The sequence below is a fragment of the Panthera tigris genome, chromosome C1 (genome assembly GCF_018350195.1).
Source record: "Panthera tigris isolate Pti1 chromosome C1, P.tigris_Pti1_mat1.1, whole genome shotgun sequence".
Lineage (NCBI taxonomy): Eukaryota > Metazoa > Chordata > Mammalia > Carnivora > Felidae > Panthera > Panthera tigris.
The window spans coordinates 146,294,621-146,305,011 of NC_056667.1; the positions used below are offsets into that span (position 1 = coordinate 146,294,621).

Here is a 10,391-nt window from a genome sequence, read left to right on the forward strand (position 1 = left end):
ACAGTATTAGTTCAGGGAAATCTAGAATAAGATAGAGGCATCGTCTCTATCTACCGATTCAATCACTGTTAGCTGTTCCATGGACAGATGCAGAAAATTTAGTAAATCACTACTTTGAAAAAAAAATCATTACAATGCTATTAATGGCATTAAGTTCCCCACTTCTGAAATTAATTACATTCCCAAATAAGGCATACTACTCGATCTCTACTCGGCATCCTTAATATTCTTTTAAATTACTTAGAGATAACAAGAAACTTACTCAGATTCAAATAATCACTCTCTTCCAAGGTACAAAAGTTGTAAAACTACTACCCAAATCAAATTTTATTCAAAACCACTCTCACCATTTCAAGTAAAATTCGCCCAAACCACCAGAAAATGAGCATGAACCCCATCCATACCCATTCCAGCCCTTGATTTTTGCCAGCTATCCAGAATTTATTGCAACCTCATTCACCACCTTTGAGTGTTTGCATGAGAGGTGACAGTAGCAATGCTATTACCTACCGCACAATTCCATCAATTTAAGGCCTGCACTTTTCAGCTTCAAAAGACTTCCGTTTTGTTTTTGGTTTTTGTTCCAGGCCAGAAAACAAAAAACAACTGAATCACAAAAAACGGGATTTGGTCTTAGAAGCCAGATGGTCCAAGTCCCATCCAGGCCTTAAGATAACTTCCTGACCCACGTCCCCATCAGTGAAATAGGTGAGGTCCATTATTTCACACTTAGGCATACTGTAAAGCTGGATGGCCAGACCAGTGCCTGAGGTCAGCACAAGTCTAATGTCTGCTGGCTGCCCAAGCCCGGGCCCCTGGCCAGCCACCCAGCTCCAGAGACAAGTGCCAAGACATACTATAGTGTTTCCATTTAAGGCCTGCCACTTGGATCAGCCCATCTCTGAAATTTCTTAACACCACCTTTCCAGGAAGAATTTTTTTGGGGGAAAAGGGAGGTGGTGTCTATTTTTTGCCACCGCCTTCCCTTGGGCTGTCAGAGCAGTCTGCATCTCTGGGACAGGATTCTTTAAAACCACTGGGTTATATCTAAGTCACAATTAGAGGGCCTCTTTTCAAAAATATACAAACTATGTATGAGATCAGTCCTTTTTCTCATCACGTAACTCCCATCTCACACACACACACACACACACACACACGCACACACACCTCAAAAAAGAAAGAAAAGAAAGCCCAATAAAATGAACAAATCCACTGATTACTACCTCTCTTTAAAAGCCAAATTAAGCACAACTTTTCAACCAAGACTTTTCTTCTGCTACTAAGTGGAATGTTTTCTTCCCTAAGTAGTTTCCTCTACAGCCTTTCTCCCATGCAAGGAGCGTTCAAAACTCCAGGGAAATGAGGGGAGGAGGGGAGACATGTCTGGCGCAAACTGGACAGACCTAAGCCAGCCTAGAACCCGAAGGAAGTTAGTGAATCCAGCGGCCCCAGAGGCCCCACATCTCTCCCCAGCGCGCCCAAGGTTCTAGCCTCACTGTTTTGGTTACAGTGTTGAAGGAAGGGTTTTAAACTTGGCAAAGTACCGTGCAACATCTGTAACCACATTTGCCTTCTGGGGATCGGGAGATGAATCCCACATTCCTGGCTTTGAAGCTTTTTGAAACTGCAGCTAGGAAGAACGGAGGGCGGGAGGGAGTTGAGCAGAGTTTATTGGCTGTCTCTCCAGCAGAAAATTCCTCTTGGAAGAGACGGATATTTTGAGGGTGGGGGTGATTAGCCCATCCCTTCACTCCGTACCAAGCTCAGCTGGGAAGGTGAGCCCGTGGCCAGGCGGCCAGATCGATTTACAAGTCAGCGGCGCACACCCTGAAGGAGTTCACTACACACACACACACACACACACACACACACACACAGAGGCACACGCGCACACTCCGCAAACCAGAGACCCCCCACTCCATGCCTCTGTCCTCTCCCATATCCCACCAGCAGTTCAGGCCCAAAGCAAGACAGTTTTGTTCCGCGGCTGCTTCCCCCACCGAGAGTGGATGAAGCTTGGGGGAGAAAGGAATGAAAGCGAGGGGGAGGCACCGCAGACGCCCACCCTCCCACCCCCAATCCCAGCCTCTTCTCCAGCCAGGCTCCCTCCTCCCACGGTCCTCCCGGGTCCCGCGGCGCGGCCGGCGACCTGCCCTCACCTCTGGTCCCGCCGCGGCCAGGGCTGAGCCGCGGGAGGCGGAGTGCGAGCCAGCCGGGCGCTGCAGGTCGGCGCGGCGCGGCGCGGCGCGGCGCGGGGCGGGGCGGGGCGGTGCAGCCGGCGAGAGAGCCCGGAACTCTGCGGGGCCGAGGGCCGGCGGCCGGCCCCGAGCGGCGGCCGCGGCGGCTGCAGCCGGGCGGTGCGTGCGGCCACGGGCTCCCCAGCCCTCGGGCCGGCGCGGCTGGCCGAGGAGCAGCCTGGCAGCAGCGGCGGCGGCAGCGGCAGCCACCCGGGGGAAAGAGCCGGGGGAGGGAGGGGAGGCGGGGTGAAGAGGAGGAGGAGGAGGAGGAGGAGGAGGAGGAGGAGGAGGAGGAGGAGGAGGAGGAGGAGGAGGAGGAGGAGGAGGAGGAGGAGGAGGAGGAGGAGGAGGAGGAAGGGGAGGAGGGCGGGCGGAATAAACTTCCCGAGGCGCAGCGGCACGGGCTAGGAGGGCGGCCGCGGGCGGGGCGGGCGGCCCGGGGGGGAGGCTCGCCCGAGGGGCGGCGGGGGAGACGGTCACTGAGAGTAGAAAAGTTCCCCCGGCGCGGAGGGGGAGGCTGCGGCGGCGGCGGCGGCTGCAAAGAGCAGGAGCCGGAGCGGGAGGAGCGGGAGGAGGAGGAGAAGGAAGTGGCTGCGGAGCGCTCGGCCAATGAGTGTCTGGAGCTGTGATTAACCAGGCAGCAACACATCATTTCCTCCCGGCGCGGATCCAGGGAGCCGGGAGGGAGAGGGAAGGCGGCGGGGCGGGGCCGTCCCCGCGCCCCCTGCAGGCGCCCGGCCGGGGGCGAGCCCGCCGAGCCCCGCCGAGCCTGGCCTGGCCGCCCCCGGCGCGCCCGGCGCGGTCTGGCGGGCCCGGAGGAGGCTGCGAGCGCTGCCGCCCGCGGGGCTTCTCAGAGGCGGGGCGGCGGCGGGGCAGGCCCGAGCCGGGCTCCCGCGGCCGGGGTGGGAGGAGGAGAGGCCGCGCGGCGCGGGTGAGTGCCCAGGTAGGCGCGGGCGGGGCCGTCTGGACAGCTCCCGGGGGCGCGAGGGGCGGGAGGGCTGCCTCCCGGGCCCCTGGACTGCGGGCGGAGCCCGGCTGGGGTCCTGCAGGTCAGAAAGAAGCCTCAGTGTTCTCATCCAGGCCATTTCTGACCTGCCTTCAAATCCCCTTCCACTTTGCTCATTTCCTTGCAAGGTCTGGGGTTATGCAAGAGCTTACCATTTTTGCAGTCGGCCTCCTTACCGATAAAACTAAGGGGGGAGAGGGGGAGGAGGGAGTGTGCGGGGGGAGGGGGCTTCTGCAGTCATCTAGCCCTGTCCTAGGCGCCAGGGGAGCTTACTGTGGAAAGGAAGGAACATTCCCCGCCGCAGAGAGGCTGACAACCTCGGTCCTTAGATACACAAAAACACTCCAGTGTTCTAATATTATCCAGAGCATCAAAAAGGCATGCGAGGATCAAATTTTGCATGGTGCCTGCTGAGTGTAAGGAAAGCACCAAGCCGTTTCCTCTGCCCTCTGGAAGCTTATAATGTACAGTCCTATCACAAAGCAAAATAAAAGCATGAAACCAATAAATGGGGATACCATAAAGTATTTTTATCTCTACAGGTTCATTCATGCAGCAGGCATTTATTGGGTGACTGCAGTACTGCAAAGGTTGCAAAGGAAATGGAAGATCTGGTCCCTGCAGGTCAGTTTACAATCCAATTAGGAACGCAAGGCATATATACATGAAACATCTAGAAAATCATACCCAGGTATTATATAAGCAAAAAGATGTAGAAAGGGGGGGCATTTTTTCATAGAGGGAAAGACAATACCTGTATGCCTGGTGAGAATCAGGAGTGGAAATTCCAGGTCAATCAAGCAAAAGTGCCTATATGCATACCTACTCTGTAGAACATTAGAACAGGGATCTCAGTGTCACTTAACTGAAGCTCTGCCATTTATAAACTGTGTGACCTTGGGCATGTATTTAACCTCTATGAAGGGAATAAAGCCTGTTTCCAGGTTTGTTGTGTGATTCAAATGAAATTACACTTACATAAAAGCTTCTCAAGGTGCTGTGTGAATGTTCCTCAATTGGGTACATTTCTGGAGCTCTCATTTTACTGGCCTCTTCTTGGTGGCCTTTGTAGTCTCCCATAGGCTGTAAGCTCCATGAGGGCAGGGGCCAGGTTTGGTCGTGTTCACTGTGTATCATCATCATGCCTAGCAGAGTGGCACATGTGGGTGCCCAGCAAAAGTTTGCTGAATAAGTGAATAAATGAACTAATGAATCCTGCTATGCTTTTAACTGTTCATTTTATGTGTTCCTTCAGTAGTGGTCTTGTGTGACTGGCTCAATGCAAAACCCTCTAACTCGACCTTCCTGTGACTAACTTGTATTCCAGGAGACTATCTGGGAGGATTCAAGGTAGTTCTTGTGGCCTTGTAACAATAAATTGACGATTGCACATGTGTGTACATGTGCATGTGTGTGTGTGAAGCAGGAGGATAGATACGCAAGGGTATAGCCCGTCACACAAGCCCTAGCCACACAAGGATACAGCCCAGATACAGTCCTTTGCCTTTGGATACCTTAATCCAGAGTTGCTCAACCTAGGTACTATTGACATCTTTGGCTGGATAATTGCTGTGGGGTGTGTTCTGTGCATTGTAAAATGTTTTGCAGCATCCTTGACCTCTATCCATTAGATACAAACAGGATGCCTTCTCTCCACAGCTGTGACATAGTTTTTACTTTTTTGGTTAATGTTGATTTATTTTTAAGAGAGAGAGAGAGACAGAGCAGGCGCAGGGGAGGGGCAGAGAGAGAGGGAGACACAGAATCCGAAGCAAGCTCCAGGGTCTGAGCTGTCAGCACAGAGCCCAACGTGGGGCTTGAACCCACGAACCATGATATCATGACCTGAGCTGAAGTCAGACACTTAACCGACTGAGCCACCCAGGAGCCACCTCCCCACTGTTTAACATTTAAACATGCCTCCAGACATTGCTAAATGTCCCCTGGAAGCAAAATTGCCCCCGATTGGGAACTAGTGCCTTTACCCCAACATCTAATCCATTGATTTAACTCTGGTGGAGAAATCACACAAGTAAAGTAACTTGAAAGAAATACATCTTCTGTTATTCCAAGATTCTTAGATCTCTTCCATCATATGTTTCAAGGAGCACGACTCTTGTTAATTAATTGCCTGCTGCATTGTGAATTGGCATCTCTTCTGTTTTCTGCATATCCTCCTCCTTTACACCCAGATCAACATGTTCATTTCTAAAAGTCAACAGCTTTCAAAAACTATTAGGAAACAGAGTCTTGAGCAACCTAAGAGTCCTGTATAATATTTTCCTATAAAATTTGGAGGATTCGTTCCATAAAATTTTGCAGCAAGTGTCCCTGTTACAATTAAGCTCTTGGACTTACCGCACAGCCTCTCTGCACTCAGATTGTAAGTGATATAGAATATAAATTGTGATATTTAGAATTTTTTTCATTTAAAATATTTAAGTAACTACTTTGAGTGATTTTTCTTTCATCCTGAAGCCATTTCTCTTTGGTACCGAAATAGTTCTCCTTTCATAGTGGTATAGAGAACGTGGTTTATTAAAACCTATAAAGCGAACATCAGCTTAGTTGTACATATCAGCTTCCAGAAGCAAGTTCTTTAGAATGTTTGGATGTTTAGAGCTGGTGTTGTTGTTGAAAATCCTGATGGGCTGATAAGCTGCTGTTTAGTTTCTAAAGATTTCTTGAAATAAAAAATAAAGATTAATGGTTGAAGAAATGAACTAATTCTGATAAGTCTGTTCACTCAGTATGGGCATGTAGAACCAACAACAACAACAAAAAACCCTGTTCCCAGCACACATCAGTACTGTGTTTACAAGGTGAGCAGACATTTTTGTTCAGCAAGACAATATCATCTGTCTCATTAAATAAAGTTATTTGAAACATTGGTTTTATAGCTTTGTTCGTATTTCATTTTGGTTTTACAGTTCTGTAATGGTTATAAGCATATGGAGATTAGTTCACATCCAGTTTAGTGATTATTCACACTTAAGTTGAGCATTGAAGACAAGGTAGGCATCCAAACTGCTTAAAAAGAGGGCAGACTTTGAGGGTTGGATGTGGCTTATGGGAAAACAATTCCTGTTTTGTTAGACTGGAAGTAGGACTCCTACTCCAGGGATCTCCAAGTTTTCTATAGAATCCATGGAATTTGTGGTTTTGCTTCAGTTAATGATATTTTTAAAAGAAATTAATATCATGTTAATATGATGCATATTCTGGGTCATATGAATATCATGTAGCCATGATCCCACTACCCGTTTTTTGCCATGTACCTATAAGAATATGTAGTTTATTGAAATGATACTTTTATAAATATAATTTAAGACATCACTGAAGGTCTGTGGAGATTGTTTTCTTTTTAAAGGTGTCCTTTATAGGACTCAAATTATGAGAAACAGTGACCCAGCTGCGTCATAACTATCCTTGGAAAATGATGAATTTATTGAATGACAATGATATGGAATTTATTCCTAATCCTAAGGCCCATAAGAAACCATTATTGCTTTCCAAAGATGGAAGTAACTGGATCAGAACAGTAGGGCGATAGAAGAGAAAATCATAACCTGTTAGGGTCACTAGAAATCCTATCAGTCGTGGCACCCTTTCCCCAAAAGGTAAACATTTAACCAGTCAGGACAGACACTTGTTTATCTTCCAGTTAAACTTTCCCAGGTGTAGGAATGACTCATTAATTGTTCATTTCATACAAGACCTTTTTGGCCACCCACCATATTCAGGGAACTGTGTTTGCTGCTCAGGGAGTCCTCAAGCTGCCTACAGCTGCTTCCCACTGGGAAAGTTAATCCAGACACTCTGAGCACAGCGGGTTACATGCAAACTAGCATACAACTATGGGCTGACCATGTGATAAAAGAGGCATTACAAAACCATTGCAGAAAGGAAAGATTATTCATTCAGCAGTGTTGAGGCACCAGGAAAGTAAACTGTTAGTGCTCCCTCTCACACCATTCCTGAAAATATCTCCAGAGGGAATAAGAATTAACTATTTTTTTTAACTGTAAGTTAACTCAAAGCAAATATAGGTAGATGCTCATCTTCGGATGGGAAAAGGACTTTGTACGTAAAAGCTATAAATAAGATTGGCTGACTTGACTTTGTCTCCCAGCCAAGTACTAAGTACTAACCAGACCCGACCCTGCTTAGCTTCTGAGATCAGGTGAGATCAGGCACGTTCAGGGTGGTATGGCCGTAGACTGGTTGACTTGACTTTGTAAAAATTTTTCCCTAAATTTTTTCTTAGGAAACAAATAAAAGGAGGGGAAAAGCCAAGTAGTGAAGCTACCTACAACCTATACTCAAAGGGTTAAAATCTTTAATATATTAAAAAAGAAAAACTTATGAATCAACAAAATGCACCCTTTAATAGAAAGCTGGTCAGATGTTATGAATAGACAAAAACAAAATTATTATGTGTGAATATTAGGGAAAAAGTTTAAAGATTCAAGGAAAGATAATATAAACAAAACTGAGATAAAATATTCCAGATAATTTTTCAGCAAATGAACATATTCCCTATTGGTAAGATTGACTTTATAAAGGATGCTCAGTTGTTGCTGAGAGAGTAAACTGGAAAACAATTTCTTGAAGATAATTAGTAGGTGATATGTATCAAACCCCTTAAACATATTTCTACCCTCTGACACTTTAATCCCATGTCAGGAACTTATGCTATGAAAATAATCATCAATCACGCAAAGATTTGTATAAAATGATAATCATCTACTAATTTTGGAAATGCCAACAATAAAGCACAAACTGAAAAAAACGGATGATAAAGGTTATATTTTGGTTCCATAATCCTTATAAATACATGAATCTCTCATGTTCACATATCCTTAAAGGTGAAAAACTAGAGGAAAATATTCCATGATGTACAGTAACTATCTTTGCATCATGGATATGTTTGACTTTTATGTTCTTCTTTACACAGGTCTATGGGTTCCACCCTCTCTATAACATTACTTTTATAAGCAGAAATTTAAAAAAAAAACACATTATAAAAGGAGAAATGCAGGGTGCCTGACTGCTCAGTCAATAGAGCATGAGACTCTTGATAGTTCAAGCCCCACTTGGGCCTAGAGCTTACTGAAAAATTCATTCATTAATTAATTAAAATAAAAGTGGAAATGCACATATTTTAAAAGAGTCTGGCAATCATAGAACAAAACCTAACTGGTGAAAGTTACATATAAATTTATACTTGCGAAGTGGGAGGTAGGGTGTAGAGAATGGAATTCAAATTTGGCATTTTCTGTGCTCTGCAGGAAGGTGCATTTCTTTCAGAAAATCATTTCCCGGAGGGCTCAGCCTTATCTCATCCTTTGCCTGCATCTCAGTCTGTGACCCATTTCCTTGTAACCTTGAGGGCTAGATGCTCATCAGGACTGTCCGTGGTCTTGCTCACATTCTGAAGCTGCTTGAGTTTCTAATTTACTTAACTACGGTTAATTTAGCTACGTGGCGGAGATGTGGATTTTAAAAGCTAGTCCTGTGGATGAATGCCCTCAGGACTATCAAATTAATTTCTTCCTCAAATTAAACAAATATATTTCAAATATAATTGTGTGGTTCTTGGTAGAATCCAACATCACAGAGGCTTTTCATTTTTAGGGAACATTCTTTTGCCTGATTGGTCCCTCTGAGCATTGGCATCATGAAGACATTTTCATGGATAAGAAATCAAATTAATTTTCCAAGTCCTAGTGTAGCCCCACTCTACCAATATCTAAAATCTAAAGGCTTCCTTTTTATTAACCTACTTTTGTTTAATGAAACTCCAGAGATCAGCTGCTAAGGTTAATTACATATAGCAGGGAACTAGCTATGTGACCTCAGGCAGATAACTTCAGACTGTAGAGCCTCACTTCTCCTCAGGTGCAAAGTAAGGGATGGGTTGCATTTTGGAGGTCTCTCTGTTTTGAAATTACACAACTTGAGTTGGAAGTCCTAAAGAAGCTTATTATCTGAAGTTGCGGATGCTGCATTTGACATTTCTGGGGGCGAAGAGCTTAAGACTTCCAGGAACTGACAGAAGCCAGGGTGATAGGAATCAAAGGACCACGTGGACAAACGGCCTTAGAGAGGACTGAGGCGGCCTGGCCCAGTCATGCAGGTCTCAGAAGAAATGTGCAAGGGAAGGGACTGAAAGGGGCTAAGCAAGGGACTGAGTGACAAGCTTGCTTAATTAACATTACTTATCATTACAACCAAGATATGTATGTTCTTCCATTAGCAAGATTTCCCCGGACGATTATTTTGTTTAAAAAAGAAATACAAAATATGCATGTGTGCAAAAGGATATATTGTATAGTGAAAAATAAATTCCAGAACTACCAGCTTCTCAGCTAGCCACTTCCCTCCCCTAATGCCAGCTTCTCTATATCCTTATAGAAACACGGTAGGCATATGAAACTATACCCATATTCCCATTTGCTTTAACAGGGATAGTAGCATACCATACACTCGGCTATCCTTTGCTCCCGTATTTATCAATATAACAGCATATCTTGATAAATACTTTGCTATTATAACAAAGCTATTATACCAAATTTCTGTTATTGTGCCCCACGCAGGGAAGCAGAGACTCGTGGAATCTAAAATTGGAAGGAACTAAGATCTCATCTAGTCCTAGTTCTGTCTCTTACATATAAAAAAGTTTGTCCCTGCGGGGGACCTGGCTGGTTCAGTTGATAGAGCATTCACCTCTTCGTTCTTGATCTTGGGATCATGAGTTCAAGCCCCATGTTGGGCATAGAACTTATATTTTAAAAAAGGGAGTGGGCTCCTGGGTGGCTCAGTCTGTTAAGCATCAGACTCTTAGTTTCAGCTCAGGTCATGATCTTACGGTTTGTCAGTTCAAGCCCCCCAGTCGGCTCTCATGTTGACCGTGCAGGACCTGCTTGGGATTCTGTCTCTCCATCTCTCTCCGATCCTCCCCCAATCGTGCTCTCTCAAAATAAATTTAAAAAAGAAAAAGTTTGTTCCTGAAAAATCCTGTGATTCCTCAAGTTCTCATGGCTCCTTAAAGGAAGGCTGGAACTGGAACTTGGTTGTCCTAATCATCCTTTGGTTTGATTATACTTTTTGTTTGTAAAGTTATACATGTTATAATTAAAAAT

At 45.4% G+C, this 10,391-nt stretch overlaps 1 protein-coding gene across 2 annotated transcripts in view; it reads right to left on the reverse strand.

The window, feature by feature from the left end:
* ACVR1 (activin A receptor type 1) overlaps positions 1-2,220 on the reverse strand; it is a 140,434-nt gene extending 138,214 nt beyond the window's left edge. For both annotated transcript variants that reach the window (XM_042994480.1, XM_042994479.1), the window contains exon 1: positions 2,163-2,220. The gene's annotated coding sequence lies outside the window, so the exon portion shown is untranslated. The remainder of the gene's footprint in view (positions 1-2,162) is intronic.
* Positions 2,221-10,391: the final 8,171 nt, after the last annotated feature.